The sequence below is a fragment of the Elaeis guineensis genome, chromosome 13 (assembly GCF_000442705.2).
Source record: "Elaeis guineensis isolate ETL-2024a chromosome 13, EG11, whole genome shotgun sequence".
Classification (NCBI taxonomy): Eukaryota; Viridiplantae; Streptophyta; class Magnoliopsida; order Arecales; family Arecaceae; genus Elaeis; species Elaeis guineensis.
In genome coordinates, this window is record NC_026005.2 from 36,462,617 (window position 1) to 36,480,634 (window position 18,018).

Sequence of the window (18,018 nt, forward strand, 5' to 3'; positions counted from 1 at the left end):
ACGGAAGAATGCATTCAGCTTCGAGACAAAATTGAGAAGCTCATCAGGCGAGGTCGGCTTGACAAATTCATTCGACGCCGACCTGAAGGTAGGGAAGACCAACCTAGGGCCCTGCCGCAGTCGGAGCCGCCAAGGAGGGAAGAGCAACTTGAAGATCGGTCCCTGATTGGGATTATCAACTCCATCTCAGGAGGACCCCGATGGAGAGCAGACCTTCTGCGACTATAGGGTTCGAAAAATCTACGAATGTATTACTAACAACTTTGCCCTAAATAAAAATTTCTTTCATATTCGCATTTTTTTTTTTGGCATAAGCTTATAACGGTAGAAAGTAACTCCCCCATATAAATGAAATTAAGCATGTTAGGGACAGGAGGAGAACCTCATCCTAACATGGGCAAAGACGAAGGCTCGATTTCTTAAAGACCGGATGGGGGGTAGGCCCTTACAACGGCCCTTATGTGCCCCCACAGCCTTGTTAGGAATAGGAGGAGGATCTCATCCTAACATGAGCAAAGTCGAAGGCCCGATCTCTTAAAGATCGGACGAAGGGAGAGGCCCTTGCAACGGCCCTTATGTGCCCCCACAGCCTTGTTAGGAATAGGAGGAGGATCTCATCCTAATATGAGCAAAGTCGAAGGCCCGATCTCTTAAAGACCGGACGGGGGGAGAGGCCCTTGCAACGGCCCTTATGTGCCCCCACAGCCTTGTTAGGAACAGGAGGAGAACCTCATCCTAACATGAGCAAAGTCAAAGATCTGATTACTTAAAGATCGGATGGAGGGAGAGGCCCTTGCAACGGCCCTTATGTGCCCCCCCAGCCTTGTTAGGAATAGGAGGAGAACCTCATCCTAACATGAGCAAAGTCGAAGGTCCGATTACTTAAAGACCAGATGGGGGGAGAGGCTCTGGCAGCGTCCCTTGCGTGCCCCCACAACCCTATTAGGAACTGAAGGAGAACCTCGTCCTAACATGAGCTGAAACTGACCGTCGGAAACAAGAGAAGAACCTCATCTTGACATAAACAAAGACTCGATCAATCGAGATCGGACAAGGAGGAAAGCCTCCTCAATGGCCCCTCTACACTCTCATGACCCCGTCAAGAGCAGAGGGAAGACCCTCACTCGAACACAGAAGAAAAGGAGAGATGAAAAGAGAAGATGACGAACTACATCAGCGATAAGTGAAAAATGAACTACATCAAAGGCACAAGGGACCTCATTTCAACGAGGAAGAAAATCCTTGTCGAAACTCTCCGGTCCCTAAGGGCGAATCAATACAGCGACGACCAAGAATCTTCAAACAATGTCGACGTCCAACAAGATGAAAGACAAAAGAAGCTCAGTAAACAACGACTCAAAGCAAAAATAGATGAGGTAATGAGAAAAATCTCATTTCATTTCATTAGTAAAGCGTGCGTTATGAAGCCTTTGAAGATCGAGACTCAGGGGACCTCGCCTCAATGAGGAAGAAGACCCTTGTCGAAAATCTCTGATCCCAAAGGGCGAATCAGCACAGCGACGATCAAGAATCTTCAAACAATGCCGACATCGAGCAAGACAGAAGATAAAAAGAGCTCGATAAATGATGACTCGAAGCAAGAACAGATGAGGAATTACAAACTACGCCGACGCCAAATGAGGTGGAAGACAAAGGAAGTTCGGTAAACAACCATTTAATACCAGAATGGACAAGATAATAAACAATCTCATTTTCATTTCATTGGTAAAGTATACATTACAAAGCCTTGAAGGCCAAAAATAAAAAGAAAAATGACCAGAGAAGAAAAAGAATACAAAAAAAAAAAAAGAGGAGAAAAGTTCTAAGGAAGCTCGGCTTCATCAGACTTCAAACTCTCGGTTCTGGCCATCGTCGAGGATTACTTTAAGTACCTGACTTCTTCTTCCAGCCCCCTTTTCGGCAATTACTCCAGCATTATCTTCAAAGTACATGTAGACGCCATCTTTTCTGCGCCATGGGTCCCGCTGCCTCACGATGACGGTGGGCATGACCTTCTTTCTGAGGTCAGGTTCCCCCTCACAGTGACGGCAGGCATGACCTTCTTTCAGAGGTCAAGTTTCCCCACACAATGGCGCACACCGGGAAGCACTCGCGGTCGAAGGTGTGCCTAAGCGCGGGCTCCGAACGATCAGGGCGAAATACGGCCGGATCTGTCTCTTCTACTCTCACCTTCTTCGCCGACCCGAAAGTTGCAGCACCTTCTGGGCCAACATCCGAGCCGCATCCATGCCCATAGCTACAATGAAGGACGATCGGCACAATCTATGAACAGGGCTGCGGAAGCGGAGAAAGTTCTGGGGCTAACCTAGGCTGATATGAGGGATGTAGGGATGCAGAGATGAGGACAACTCGAAGGATGCCTAAGGCCAAGAGGGAAGGACCGAAGAAACTCCCATGCAAAGTGAAATCCCCGAAGGGGGGAGACGGGTTTAAATAGGCGACGGGGTCCAGAGCAATAATGACTGCAGGACTCCTCTGGTCAGTCCATGACCGCCGCGTGGCCCACTCGCTGTGGCAAGCAGCTGAAGGTGGCCAACAATTAGTAAAACCATTATTGCACTGTGCTTGGGGCAGTGCTCCGACGAAAATTCTAAAAAGAAGAAATCTTTTTCGAAAAGGCTTTAGTACCAGTGTGCTGAACGTCAAAAAATCTGGCAACCTCCGAGTGCGGCAATCGAGGGGGGCACTTCGACCGTGAGAATTTCTCTGTACTTCCTTCATTCGAAATCCAAACTTGGAAGTAGGGGGACTGGTGTTGGGTATAAAATACCCTTCGGTCGAAGTTTATAAAAAACCGACCCCTCCAGGGCTTCTCCAGCTTCCGACCTTATGTGGCATCTCTCTGAACCTCCCCCAACCGTCCGAGCTTCCAAACTTCTCCGACAATGAGCTTCTCCATCTATCTACCATGCCGTTCCAAAGGCTCTCTAGGCCTCACTATCAGCCGACCTTCTACAGTGACCAACTATTCTCCAAACTCCTTCCGGACTCCGTCAATATTCGAGCTTCTTCGACAATGAGGTTTCTACAGAAATCGGACTCCATCCGAGTTTCTACGACGATCGACCACCTTCAAGATTCTAATCGGACTCCTGTGAGAGCCAAACTCCTACAGTGGGCGGTCTACTCTGAACTCCTACAGTGAGCAGTCTACTCCGAACTCCTACAGCAAGCGATCTACTGGAAACTCCTACAATGGGCGGTCTACTCTGAACTCCTACAACGGGCGGTCTACTTCGAACTCCTACAGCGAGCGGTCTACTCCAAACTCCTACAGCGGGTGGTCTACTCTGAACTTCTACTGCAAGTGGTCTACTCTGAACTCCTACAGTGAGCGATCTGCTCTGAACTCCTACAGTAGGAGGTAGACTTCAGCTAAGCTTCTTCGTAGCCGGATCCCAGATAAGCTTCTACAGCGGGACAGGACCCACCGACCAGATCGCTACTCCTAGCTCCCATGACAACCAATCTTTGATCAAGCTTCTACAATAAGCGGTCTCTTTTCAACCTTCTGCAAGAACCAGACCTTGATTGAACTTCCATAGCGAATGGATATCGGATGAGCTTCTACGACAAACAGACTCCGACAGCTAGATTCTTACAATGACTGATCACCTTCGATGTCTGCCGAACCTCCCCAGCGCCATCCGAAGTCCATCGCCAGCTGACCCTCCGCCAGATCCTTCATGAAACCGAACTTCTCCGATGGGTCATCTTCAGACGAGCTTCCACATCAGACGAATCCCAGACAGACTTCTCTAGCAATCAGATTCCTATCGGGCTTCACCAATGAAAAGTCTCCATCCGAGCTTCTACAGCAGATGACTCCTGCCTGTAGTATCAGCGCCTAAGGTATCCGACAACAGTAGACTCGTTAGCAGCCTCGAAGACATCCGAGCTTCTCCTAGATCGATTGGATAGAGAGCCATCCCGCTCCATCAGATGTCCCAGCCGAGCTCCAGCCGACAGATCCGAACTCTCTAGCAAGTCATGATAATGGCCACTACCCTGCTCCACTCTCTGCAACGGATTTCGCATGGCTCCACTACTCTCTGGCAAGTCACGACAACGGACACCACTCTACTCTCTGTAACAAACTCCACGTGGCTCTAAATGACCCCTGACGCCACTACTCTCCATAACAAACTCCGAGCGACTCTGAACAGCCCACTACCAGGCGGTTGCAGATGTCGCTATCAATTAGTTACACACTCCGTCTATAAAAAGAGACCCCCAGATATGTTCTTCTCTAAGCTTAAAAACTCTATCTCAAAACTCTGCTAAAATTCTTACTCAAGCACTCCATTTCTGTTGAAGCAGAGTACTGACTTGAGCATCAGAGGGTCTTACCGGAGCACCCCCAACTCTGGTTTAGACTTCCCTTGTAGGTCCCGACGGCAGCCGCGGTCATCTCAACTCCAGTAACTCCGACTTCGACGGAATTCTGCATCAACAAGACCTAATTTGTTCAACCCATACCCACATGCAACAATATAATTTCAGATCTAAAAATAGTTTTCAGATTATATTTCATTACATGCAATTAGTCGCTTATAATCTTGAAATTATTTCAGATCTAAACCTAATATCATATATCATATATATGTAGTTTCATATCTAAATTAAATATGCATCACATATACATCAGATTTTAGATCTAAAATTAAATTTATACTATCAAATATATGTAAAACCAGATCTAAAATAATGATTAAAATATTTTAAAAATATTTTTTCAAAAATCGATTCACATCAAACTAGGATAACCTTTACAATATAGGGAGTAAACCCTATATCAGGATAATCTTATATCAGTTTGATGTGAATTTTTAATCATTCTAATTTCAGATCTAAACTTAAAATTAAATATATCACATATACTAATTTTTAGATCTAAAAAATTGATTTAATTACTTTGAAAATAATTTTCAAAATCAATCAATCTTGTGCTAGGATAACCTTTGCAATATAGGAGGTAAACCCTATATCAGGACAACCTTATATCAGCATAAGATTAATTTTAAATCATTAAAACTTTTAGATCTAATAAAAAAACTTGATCATATGTGTTTTCAAAAACCAATAGCTCTGATACCACTGATAGAAAATCAGGCAGGGAGCATGTGTATATTTTAAAACTCTTTTTAAATGTAGTGAAAAATGAACGGGTTAAACCCTTTAACCTCACATGCATAAGATCAAATCTATATTATAATTCTGGATTTGGTGCATGTATGTATATTTTAAAACTTTTATTTTCTAAACATCACTGTGGAGAATAAGACTAAAATACTTTTAATCTGAATTTTGCATGCATAAAAACATAAAACCACATGGATCTATTTTACATACTGAAATTGATATATGCTAAAATTCAGATTATCATCAAATCACATACCTGTTTTGCATTCTCTTTCTTCAAAACTAGATCTGAAAGAGAAGAGGCCTCTATAATCTGAATTTTAATTCTCCAAAATTCAGCCTGTTGAATCTAAATGAAGTCTGAATCACGATCAATACTTGATCTTTCTCTTTGATCTTCTTCTTCTCCTCTTCTCTAGAGTTTCTCCTTACTATGTACTGCTACCAGATGCTAGAAACCAACAAAAAAAAGGCACCCAAACTTCTTTGGGCATGAAACTCTTTGGGATGCATGTCCTAAGGAAGGGGTGTATAGAACACCCAAGAGAAGAGAAAGAAAGAGGAAGAGAGGGTGTCAGGAGAGCCTTTGGGTGTGAGGGGCTGCTGGTTTTGATGCTCTAGGGATCTTAGGGGAGGTCCCTTTAAATAGGCATAAAAATTGAATCCTATTCAATCTCATAATACAAGTCCTACTTACATTAAGATTTCTATTAACTTAAGTTATCCAACTTACATTATGAAGCCCATTAGGCACCAACTATTGGAGCTCTTGCACTTATAATTTGACATCCTCTTTTGCACCCAAGAGACACCCCATATGAAAACCAAAGACCTTTTAATTAATAGACATGTCCAAATTGATCAAATCAAAGTGGCATCACATAATAACTATCAAGGAGATTCATAAGGGACTTGCACCCTTAATTTATATGATCCATAAGCTTAGACACCTAACAATTGAAGTCTCATAAATCTTATTAATATAGGTTATTAGTAAGTAATTAAGTTAGAATTATCTTATTAAATAAGCAATCCCAACAGAAAGAGAAATTGAGTCCAATCATGTGCTAGCAAGGTTATCATGAACCCAATGGATTTCTCTAAACCTAATTGATACTTCATAAGCTCAATTTCTTATTCCAGATCTAATCCTTTTATTGTGTGATCCCATAGATTCAATTCTATCTGGTAGTGAGATATACAATGATTTTTATCATTATATCATTGAAACTATTTTCAATGGGTCAGAATAATTTCATTCTAACTCAGTAAAGATTGTCGATCCAAAATAATCCTAGTGAGCTCTCATAATCCACCAGTGTCATCTAGCAGTATGTAGTGACAACCCAGTAGAACTGAAATGAACCTCTAGATGTAGTTAACATATGATTTAATCCCTCTATTGTGAGTTCTGACTAAATGATAGGTCATGGATAAATTATCAAACCTCAACATCAGTCATATGATAGATTGATTAGCTCAAGTCCAGTTGTGACTTCTATGAAAATTTTTTTCCATCAATCACACTACTGTGGCCACAGACTCTTGGACTTAATCTCTCAAATCTTATAGGACTACTCCCTATCAAGGTCGATAGATCTTATCTTGATGCGCATCCCACTCCTACAGTGGATCAACTGTCGCCAATATCCACTATAAGGGCTCATTGAGATCTATGTTTATGTGTCAATCAAACTCCAGCAGTCTCATTGCGAATAGCAGTACTATCACAAGTCAAAGGATAAGTCACACAACTACAGTATCGAGACAATCACTGACGATTGAATAGAAATTCAAGTGATCTCTCGTATGGTCACGCTCAGTGCCAGCTGTTCTCTAACAACTACCCATATTTGTCGCCCTGTGTCTCTACATAGTTGATTAGAGATCCATCTATCCCGAAAGAAGTGATTTGTGCACCAATCTATCTGGATCTATCATCATCCTCATGATAATCCTATGATCGGAAGCCTTTAGGAATTAAATATATGTTTCTAATTCTCAACACTTTGAGAATATGTATCGAAACTAATTTCATGGATGATTTAAGGATACATTACACTTGAATGAAAAAGAACTTATCCCTTTTATTGATCATATCAATATATTAAGTATAAAATTATATCCTAGATTTATTATAATGTGTCAATCATACTGGCTTCTAGGACATACATTTAACAATCTTCCACTTGGACTAAAGCCAATTGGCCACAAATCTAAGTCCCATCTTTTCAAGGTGGACTTTCATTTTTGATTGCTTTAACTCTTAGTTAGTGGGTCTTCCACGTTGTTCGCAGAGTCTACTCTTCGCACCTCGACATAAGGTAGTCGCATACACTGCTGCTCTATGTGTTTGGACTTCTAGTGAGACCTTGGGCTCCTTAGCAAGGACTATGGTGCCATTGTCTTTGCAATACTGTGTCATAGCATGACATCTAGTTTTATAACTAACATTAGAAACAGAATTCATCCTACACATTTACAGCATATTCAGCCTCCATTGATTGTATATTCAGAACCCTTCTAATATATCGAACAAGAATATACCCTCAACTTGCAACTCAGAATCCCTTCCAAAGATCAAGAACAAATCTTTAGTCCTTCTTAAGTATTTAAGAATATTCTTCACAGCTATCCAGTGCTCCTTGCCTAGATTCGACTGATACCTGCTTGTGACACTCACAGCTAGGGCAATATCAGGTCAAGTACATAGCATGGCGTACATGAGGCTTCCTATAGTCGAGGTATAAGGAATCTTACTCATGCGCTGCACCTCCTTAGATGTGGTTAAACACATCTTCTTGGAGAGACTAATACCATACCTAAGAGGTAAGAGACCTCTCTTGGAGTTTTTCATGCTAAACCTTTTCAGTACCTTCTCTATGTACAGCTTTTATGATAGGCCAAGCATCTATTTAGGTCTATCCCTATAAACTTTTATTTCAAAAATATAGGATGCTTCCCCTAGATCTTTCATGGAGAATTTCTTGGACAACCATCTTTTGATCATGGTCAGCATGGGAATATTATTTTCAACAAGAAAAATATCATCTACATACAGTACGAGGAAAGTGATTGCACTCCCATTGACTCTCTTGTATATACAAGGTTCCTCTTCAGTTTTTATGAAATCAAATGATTTGATTGTCTTATCAAAATGATGGTTCCAACTCCGAGAAGCCTACTTTAATCCGTATATAGACCTTTGTAGCTTACAGACTCTGTGATCACCATCACGAGATGTGAAACCCATAGGCTGCTCCATATAGATATCTTTCTCAAGATATCTATTCATAAAGCAGTTTTCACATCCATCTATCAGATTTCATAATTATAGTAAGCTGCAATAGCAAGCAAAATATGGATGAATTTCAGTATGGCTACAGACGAAAAAACTTTTTGATAGTCAATACCCTCGCACTGACTATAACCTTTAGCCACAAGCCTTGCTTTATAGGTCTCTACCTTATCATCAACATCTATCTTCCTTTTGTAGATCCATTTACATACAATAGGTATAATACTTTTAGATGGATCCACTAAAGTTCAGATTTGATTCGAGTGCATCGAGTCAATTTCTGACTTCATAGCATCTAACCATTTCTCGAAATCGATGTCAGACATCGCCTCCAAAGGTATTGGGATCATCACCAATGACCTCTATCTTCCATAAGGAATATTTCCTTTACTTCCTCCGTAAGCATACCCATGTACCTTTCAAGAGGTCAGGAGACCCTCCTAGATCTATGAGGTGGCAGAGGAACATCAACTACTGGCTCATGGACTACGGGTTCCTAAGAATCTATAACTCTAGACTCTTTAGAGACCTTCTCTTCGAGTTTCACTAACCTCCCACTACCGCCATCCTGGATAAACTATTTTTCAGGAACACAATATTTCGACTCACAATCACATTGTAGTCTTGTGGCAAATAGTAGTATCTCATGGATTCTTTTGGATACCCTATAAAGCGAGCTATAATAGATCTATCCTTCAACTTTTCTGTCATCTGTCTCTTGACATAGGCCGAACATCTTCAAGTCTTAAGATAACCGAGACTCTGCTTCTTACCAAACCATATCTCATACGGTGTGGTAGAAACAGATTTTGATGGAACCCAATTCAACAAATGAATAGCAGTCAATAAGGCATGTCCCTAAAGAAATAAGAGTAGATCAGTGAAGCTCATCATGGACCTGACCATATCCAATAGGGTCCTGTTCCTCCTTTCGGATACCCCATTGAGTTGAGGTGTTCCAGGAGGGATCCACTGAGAGACTATGCTGTTGTCCTTAAGATATCTCAGAAATTTTTGATTAAAGTATTCACCTCCTCGATCAGATCGAGGAACCTTAACGGGTTTGTTTGTCTATTTTTCTACTTCATGTCTGAATTCTTTGAACTTTTTAAAGGCCTCAGACTTGTGTTTCATGAGATACAGATATCCATACCTAGACAGGTCATCGGTAAAGGTAATGACGTAGCTGTAACTACTCTTGGTCTGCAAATCAAATGACTCACATATATCGGTGTGTACCAGGGCAAGTAACTCTATGGCCCTTTTCCTATGTCCTACAAAGGGTAACTTGACTATTTTTTCTTGAAGATAGGATTCACAAGCTGGATATGACTCTGGATTAAGAGAGCTAAGGATCCCATCATTTTTCAGTCTATTTGTCCTATCCTCTCCAATATGACCTAGTCTATGGTGCCACAAGTACTTCTGGTTAATCTCATCTTTGGATCTCTTTTGACCTACGGCACTCACTATTTGCTCATTTAAGTTCACATTCGCATCAACATGCAAGTGATAAAGACTGTTAATTAAAAGTTCCAGTGCAACCAATTTATTTCATAAATAAATAGAATAAAAGTTTTTATTGAAATAAATTTCAAAACCTTCCTGTGCTAGCACAGATACGAAAATTAAATTTTGACTAGCTACAGAAACATAATAATAGTCTTTTAAATCTAATCTAGCATCAGACAGTAATCGGAGAGGGTAAGTGCCAACAACTTCTACAGCAACCTTTGCTCCATTGCCGATCCAAAGGATCATGTCACTTTCTTTCAACCTTCTATTTTCTATCAAATCCTACATAGAGGTGTATATATGAGCACTCAAACCAGAGTCTAATACCCAACTAGAAGTAAAAGAAACTGTGAGGTTAGATTCTATTACGAGCATACCTTCAGAAGGTTTGTCACACTTTTTGATCTTTAGGCTCTCCAGGTATTTCGAACAGTTCCTCCTCTAGTGGCCTTCAGCATGACAGTGGAAACACTTTTCCTTTATCTCAGTCGCCTTTGGACCATCCTTCTTTGGCTTGCTCTCTCTCTTCTACTTCTTTATCGATTTAACCTTCTTCCTTTCAGTAGATTTTTTTTTAGAAGAAGAAGTCCACTCCATAGTGAGAACAGTGCCCCTTGAACTCTTCAAGGTACCCTCCATTGTGACCAACATGTTGACAAGTTCAGGAATAGTGCAGTCAAGTTTGTTCATATGAAAATTCATGATGAATTGACTATATGAACTGGTAAGAGATTGAAGGATCAGATCCATCTGTAATTCTTTTTGCATATCAAGCCCGAGCTTTCCAAGCTCCTCAATGTCCTTGATCGCTGTCATACAGTGCTCATGGACAGACTGCCCCTCGCACATCTTTAGGTTGAAGAGTCTGTTGGATACTTCAAAGCATGTAGTATGGCTCTACTCACCATACAACTCTTATAGATGAGTGATCATAGCCCAGGTAGTGGACATATATTCGTGCTAGTTTTGCAACTCGTTTGACATGGATGCTAGCACATAACACTTGACCCGATTGTCTTCATCCGTCCACTTCTCAAAGGGAACTCTCTGCTCAGTAGTAGGATGGTTTGGTAATACAACAGGATCCTGATCAAGAATATGACTTAACTTTTTTGAGGTCAGGAAAATCTTGAGATTTCTATGCCAGTCTTTGTAATTATTACTGATCAAACGATTGATTTCAAGGATACGAGCTAGAGGATTTGAGGCTGAATGATGGTTTAACTGCAAGAGTAGAGATTGAAGTTAGACTTTTGTACTTAATATTTTAATTTACTTTTGGAGACTTTAAGATGCAAATATTGACTCCCACTAATTTTTGGATCTCTCCGCTCTCCAAAAATGAAACGAAAACTCTAACGCGATAAAGGATTCCTAGTGGGTGTACGGTCCCATCGATGACATGCACCTCACCTAACAGTTATTGGTACATGCACACCAATGCATAGGCAACTCTTTGCCCAGATGCTTCACTAAGTATATTGCAGCCACTTGGTCTTTAAGTCATGTAGGCTCACCTAACAGTTATTACCCATACTTCTTAGTTAAGCCCGACCCATCATTCACAAGCAGGTGTAAAATCGTCATTGGATCCCTCACCTAACAATTATTGGGTCCAACCATATCCCTACCCTGGAGCAACTCCTTGCTAATAGAGTGGTTTTATGTTTTCAATGAAACTAAACCACTATGACCAGCCGAGAACAATCAATGTCGGTAACACGTTCGCACATCTATAATAGTGGAAGACCTACGAACTTAATATGTATAGAGAGGTTTGAATTTAGGTCTCATCTAATCAGTCATCATATGATCAATCTAACTAGCATGAGCTAAACAAGATTGCTAAGCAACCTAATTCAAGATCCAATCTTCCAAATTGGCTAGGTAAGTGGAGATCAGTGGGGGTCCCCCCGTTACCTTCCTAAGATACCAATAAATAGCCAGGTCAGCTAATGGAATGAATTAAATAATCACATCTCATTAACTTATCTTAGACACCAATAGATCGATTGATCATAATCGATTAGCTCAAACAAATCGAGCTCAAACTAACGAGCCAAATTAGGTCCTTAGATTAATTGATTCTACATATGGGACTCAATCGATTTGATCAACAATAATTGTGTTGGGTATAAAATACCCTCAGCCGAAGTTCTCAACGGGATTAACCCTCGCAAGTCTCCTCCGACTTTCGACTGCTGATGGCAAACTCCCATCGCTCCGCCCGGACTCCTACGGGAGTCGGGCTCCGTCCCCAACTTCAACTGCTGGTAAGCCTCATCCGGACTCCTACGGGAGCCGGACTCTGCCCACAACTCCAACTGCAAGTAGACTCCACCCGGACTCCTACGGGAGCCGGGCTCCGTCCCCAACTTCAACTGCTGGTAAGCCTCGTCCGGACTCCTACAGGAGCCGAACTCCGCCCACAACTCCAACTGCAAGCAGACTCCGCCCGAACTCCTACGGGAGCCGGGCTCCGTCCCCAACTTCAACTGCTGGTAAGCCTCATCCGGACTCTTACGGGAGCCAGACTCCACCCACAACTCCAACTGCAAGTAGACTCCGCCCGGACTCCTACGGGAGCTGGGCTCCGTCCCCAACTTCAACTGCTGGTAAGCTTCATCCAGACTCCTACGGGAGCCGAACTTCGCCCCTGACTTTAATTGCAGGAAGACTCCACCCGGACCCCTATGGGAGCCGGGCCTCATCCCCGACTCCGGCTGCAGACAGACCTTGTCCGGACTCCTACGGGAGCCGGACTCCGCCCACAACTCCAACTGCAAGTAGACTCCGCCCAGACTCCTACGGGAGCCGGGCTCCATCCCTAACTTCAACTGCTGGTAAGCTTCATCCAGACTCCTACGGGAGCCAGACTTCGCCCCTGACTTTAATTGCAGGAAGACTCCGCCCGGACCCCTACGGGAGCCGGGCCTCGTCCCCGACTCCGGCTGCAGACAGATCTCGTCCAGACTCCTACGGGAGCCGGACTCCGCCCACAACTCCAACTGCAAGTAGACTCCACCCGGACTCCTACGGGAGCCGGGCTCCGTCCCCAACTTCAACTGCTGGTAAGCCTCATCCGGACTCCTACGGGAGCCAAACTCCGCCCACAACTCCAATTGCAAGTAGACTCCGTCCGGACTCCTACGGGAGCCGGGCTCCGTCCCCAACTTCAACTGCTAGTAAACCTCGTCCGGACTCCTACGGGAGCCAGACTTCGCCCACAACTCCAACTGCAAGTAGACTCCACCCGGACTCCTACGGAAGTCGGCTCCGTCCCCAACTTCAACTGCTGGTAAGCTTTGTCCGGACACCTATGGGAGCCAGACTTCGCCCCTGACTTTAATTGCAGGAAGACTCCACCCGGACCCCTAGGGAGTCGGGCCTCATCCCCGACTTCGACTGCAGACAGACCTCATCCAGACTCCTACGGGAGCCGGACTCCACCCACAACTCCAACTGCAAGTAGACTCCACCCGGACTCCTACGGGAGCCAGGCTCCATCCCCAACTTCAACTGATGGTAAGCCTCGTTCGGACTCCTATGGGAGCCAGACTCCGCCCACAACTCCAACTGCAAGTGGACTCCACCCGAACTCCTACGGGAGCCGGGCTCCGTCCCCAACTTCAACTGCTGGTAAGCTTCGTCCGGACTCCTACGGGAGCCAGACTTCGCCCCTGACTTTAATTGCAGGAAGACTCCACCCGGACCCCTACGGGAGTCGGGCCTCGTCCCCGACTCTGGCTGCAGACAGACCTCGTCCGGACTCCTACGGGAGCCGGACTCCGCCCACAACTCCAACTGCAAGTAGACTCTGCCCGGACTCCTACGGGAGCCGGACTCCGTCCCCAACTTCAACTGCTGGTAAGCTTCGTCCGGACTCCTACGGGAGCCGGACTTCGCCCCTGACTTTAATTGCAGGAAGACTCTGCCCGGACCCCTACGGGAGCCGGGCCTCATCCCCGACTCCGGCTACAGACAGATCTCGTCCAGACTCCTATGGGAGCCGGACTCCGCCCACAACTCCAACTGCAAGTAGACTCTGCCCGGACTCCTACAGGAGTCGGGCTCCATCCCCAACTTCAACTGCTGGTAAGCCTCGTCCGAACTCCTACGGGAGCCGAACTCCGCCCACAACTCCAACTGCAAGTAGACTCCGCCCGGACTCCTACGGGAGTTGGGCTCCATCCCCAACTTCAACTGCTGGTAAGCTTCGTCCGAACTCCTACGGGAGCCGAACTTCACCCCTGACTTTAATTACAGGAAGACTCCGCCTGGACCCCTACGGGAGCCGGGCCTCGTCCCCAACTCTGGCTGCAGACAGACCTCGTCCGGACTCCTACGGGAGCCGGACTCCACTCACAACTCTAACTGCAAGTAGACTCTGCCCGGACTCCTACAGGAGCCGGGCTCCGTCCCCAACTTTAACTGCTGGTAAGCCTCGTCCGGACTCCTACGGGAGCCAGACTCTGCCCAAAACTCCAATTGCAAGTGGACTCCGCCCGGACTCCTACGAGAGTCGGGCTCCGTCCCCAACTTCAACCGCTGGTAAGCTTCGTCCAGACTCCTACGGGAGCTGGACTTCGCCCCTGACTTTAATCATAGGAAGACTCCGCCCGGACCCCTACGGGAGCCGGACTCCGAGCTCCTCTCGGACGGATGGCTAACTACCTCTCTCCATCAGACACTCCAGCCGAACTTCAGCCGGTAGACCTTCACTCCCTGGCGCACCGCAGTAACGGTCGCGATTCTGCTCCACTCCCTGCGGTAGATTCCATGCGGCTCCATCACTCCACGACTCTGCTCCACTCCCTGCAGCAGATTCCACGCGGCTCCATCACTCCACGACTCTACTCCACCTCCTGCGATGGATTCCACGCGGTTCCATCACTCCCTGACAGGCCATAATAATGGCCATGGTCCTGCTCCACTTCCTGCGACGGATACCGCGTGATTCTTTCATTCTCTGGCAAATCGCGACAACGGATGCTACTCCGCTCCTTGTGGCAGACTCCACGTGGCACACCCTGGTGATAGCCACGGGTCCACTCCACTACTCTTCGCAACAAACTTTTCCTGACTATGGGCGGCCCACTGCCAGATGGTTACAGGCATCGCTATCAGTTTGTTGCCCCCTCTGCCTATAAAAAGGGAAACCCCAAATACGTTATTCTATAAGCTCTCATTTTTACCTAGAAACTCTGCTAAAATTTTTGTTCGAGCACTCCATTCTCGTTGAGGTAGAGAACTGACTTGAGCGTCGGAGGGTCTTGCCGGAGTAACCCCACTCTGGTTTAGACTTCTTTTGCAGGTCCCGACGGCGACCGCGACTCCAGCTTCTCCGACGTAAGTGGATTTTTGCACCAACAAATTGTATGATCATTAACTTAATTGATATAACTAAATTCAATATTTGACTTAGTTTGACCAACTACTTAATCGAATTAGACTCATATAACTCAAATCAAAAATCTTAGATGTAATCCTATTACATGATCTAATTTTTGATTTTTTTATGACAAAAATCTTCATGCACAAATAAGAATTTTAGATTCTAAAATCATATTTTAGATCTAAATTTATTGCATAAAAATAAGTTTTAGAACATAAAAATAATTTTTAAATTTTAACATACAAACATATATCATATATATGTATATAAAATTAGATCTAAATAAAATTTTAGATCTTAGCATGATATCATATATCTCATATACTAATCATGGATCAGATTAAAAGTAAATTTATGATCTAAAAATATAATCATATATCACATATATGTATCAAAATTTAGATCATATAAAAATTTTAGATTTTATGCATGTATCTATGTATCACATGAACATGGACTAGAACTCTTTCTAAATTAAAATTCAGATCTATGCATACAATTACATATCATCTATATGTTATAAAATTAAATCAAAAATTAAATTTCAGATTAGTTGATCTATCTATATATCTCATGTATCAAAAAAAAATTGATTTTGAAATCTTTTCAAAAATAAATATGTCAAAATTCAGCATATGAAAATCATGGCTCTGATACCACTATTGTAATTCTAGGTTTGGTGCATGCTTATGTATTTTAAAACTTTTATTTTCTAAACACCGTAGTGAAGAATAAGACTAAAATATTTTAATCTAAATTTTGCATGCATAAAAACATAAAACCATATGGATCTATTTCATATGCTGAAATTGATATATGCTGAAATTCAGATTGTGATCAAATCACATACCTATTTCGCAATCTCTTTCTTCAAAACTGGATCTGGAAGAGAAGAGGCTCTCTATAATCTAAATTTTGATTCTTCAAAATTTAACCTGCTGAATCTGAATGAAGCTTGGATCATGATCAACACTTGATCTTTCTCTTTTGATCTTCTTCTTCTCCTCTTCTCTAGAGTTTTTTCTTGCTATATGCTACTATCAGATGCTAGAATCCAACAAGAAAGAGGCACACAAACTCCTTTGGACATGAAACTTTTTGGGACGTGCGTCCCAAGGAAGGGGGGTGTATAGAACACCTAAGAGAAGAGAAAGGGAGAGAAAGAGAGGGCATGGAGAGAGCCTTTGGATGTGAGGGGCTACTGATTTTGATGCTCTAAGGGTCTTAAGAGAGGCCTATTTAAATAGCCATAAGGATTAAAACTTATTTAATCTCATAATACAAGTCCTACTTGCATTAGGATTCCTATTAACTTAAGTTATCCAACTTACATTAAGAAGTCCATTAGGTGCCAACTATTGGAGCCCTTGCACCCATAATTAAACATCCTCTTTTGCACCCAAGAGACACCCCATATGAAAATCAAAGGCCTTCTAATTAATGGACACACTCAAATTGATCAAATCAAAGTGGTGCCCCATAATAACTATCAAGGATATTCATAAGGGACTTGCACCCTTAATTTATATGATCCATAACCTTAGATACTCAACAATTTATCTCATGAATATTATTCATGTAGGTTATTAGCAGATAATTAAGTTAGAATTATCTTATCAAATAAGTAATTCTAACGAAAAGAAGAATTGGGTCCAACCATGTGCTAGCAAGGTTATCATGAACCCAATAAATTTTTCTAAACCCAATTGATACTTCATAAGCTCAATTTCTTAATTCAGGCCTAATCTTTTTGTTGTGTCACCCTATAGATTCAATTCTATCTGATAATGAGATATACAATGATCTCTATCATTATTCATTGAAACTCTTTTCAATGGGTCGAAATAATTTTACTTTAACTCAGCAAAAATTATCGATCTGAAACAATCCTAGTGAGCTCTCACAATCCACTAGTGACATCTAGCAGTATGTAATAGCAATCCAGTAGAACTAAAATGAATTTCTAGGTATAGTTAACGTGTGATTTAGTTCCTCTATCGTGAGTCCCAACTAGCTGGCAGGTCATGGATAAATCGTCAAACCTCAACATCAATCATATGATAGATTGATTAGCTCAAGTCTAGTTGTGACTTCTATGAAAATTCTTTTCCATCAATCACACTGCTATGACCACAGACTCTTGGACTTAGTCTCTCAAATTCTATAAGACTTCTCTCTATCAAGGTCGATGGATCCTATCTTGATGCACACCCCCACTCTTACAGTGGACTAACTATCACCAACATCCACTATAAGGGCTCATTAAGACCCATATTTATATGTCACTCAAACTCCAGCAGCCTCACTATGAGTAGCAGTACCATCTCAAGTCAAAGAATCAGTCATACAAATACAGTATCAAGACAATCACTGATGATTGAATAGAAATTTAAATAATCTCTCGTATGATCACGCTCAGTGTTAGTTGTTCTTTAACAACCATCTGTATTTATCTCCTGTGTCTCTACACGATAGATTAGAGACCCATCTATCCCGAAAGAAGTGATTTGTGCACCAGTCTATCTAGATCTATCATCGCCCTCATGATGATCCTATAATCGGGAGCCTTTAGAAATTAAATACATATCTCTAATTCTTAACACTTTGAGAATATGTATCGAAACTAATTTTATGAATGATTCAAAGG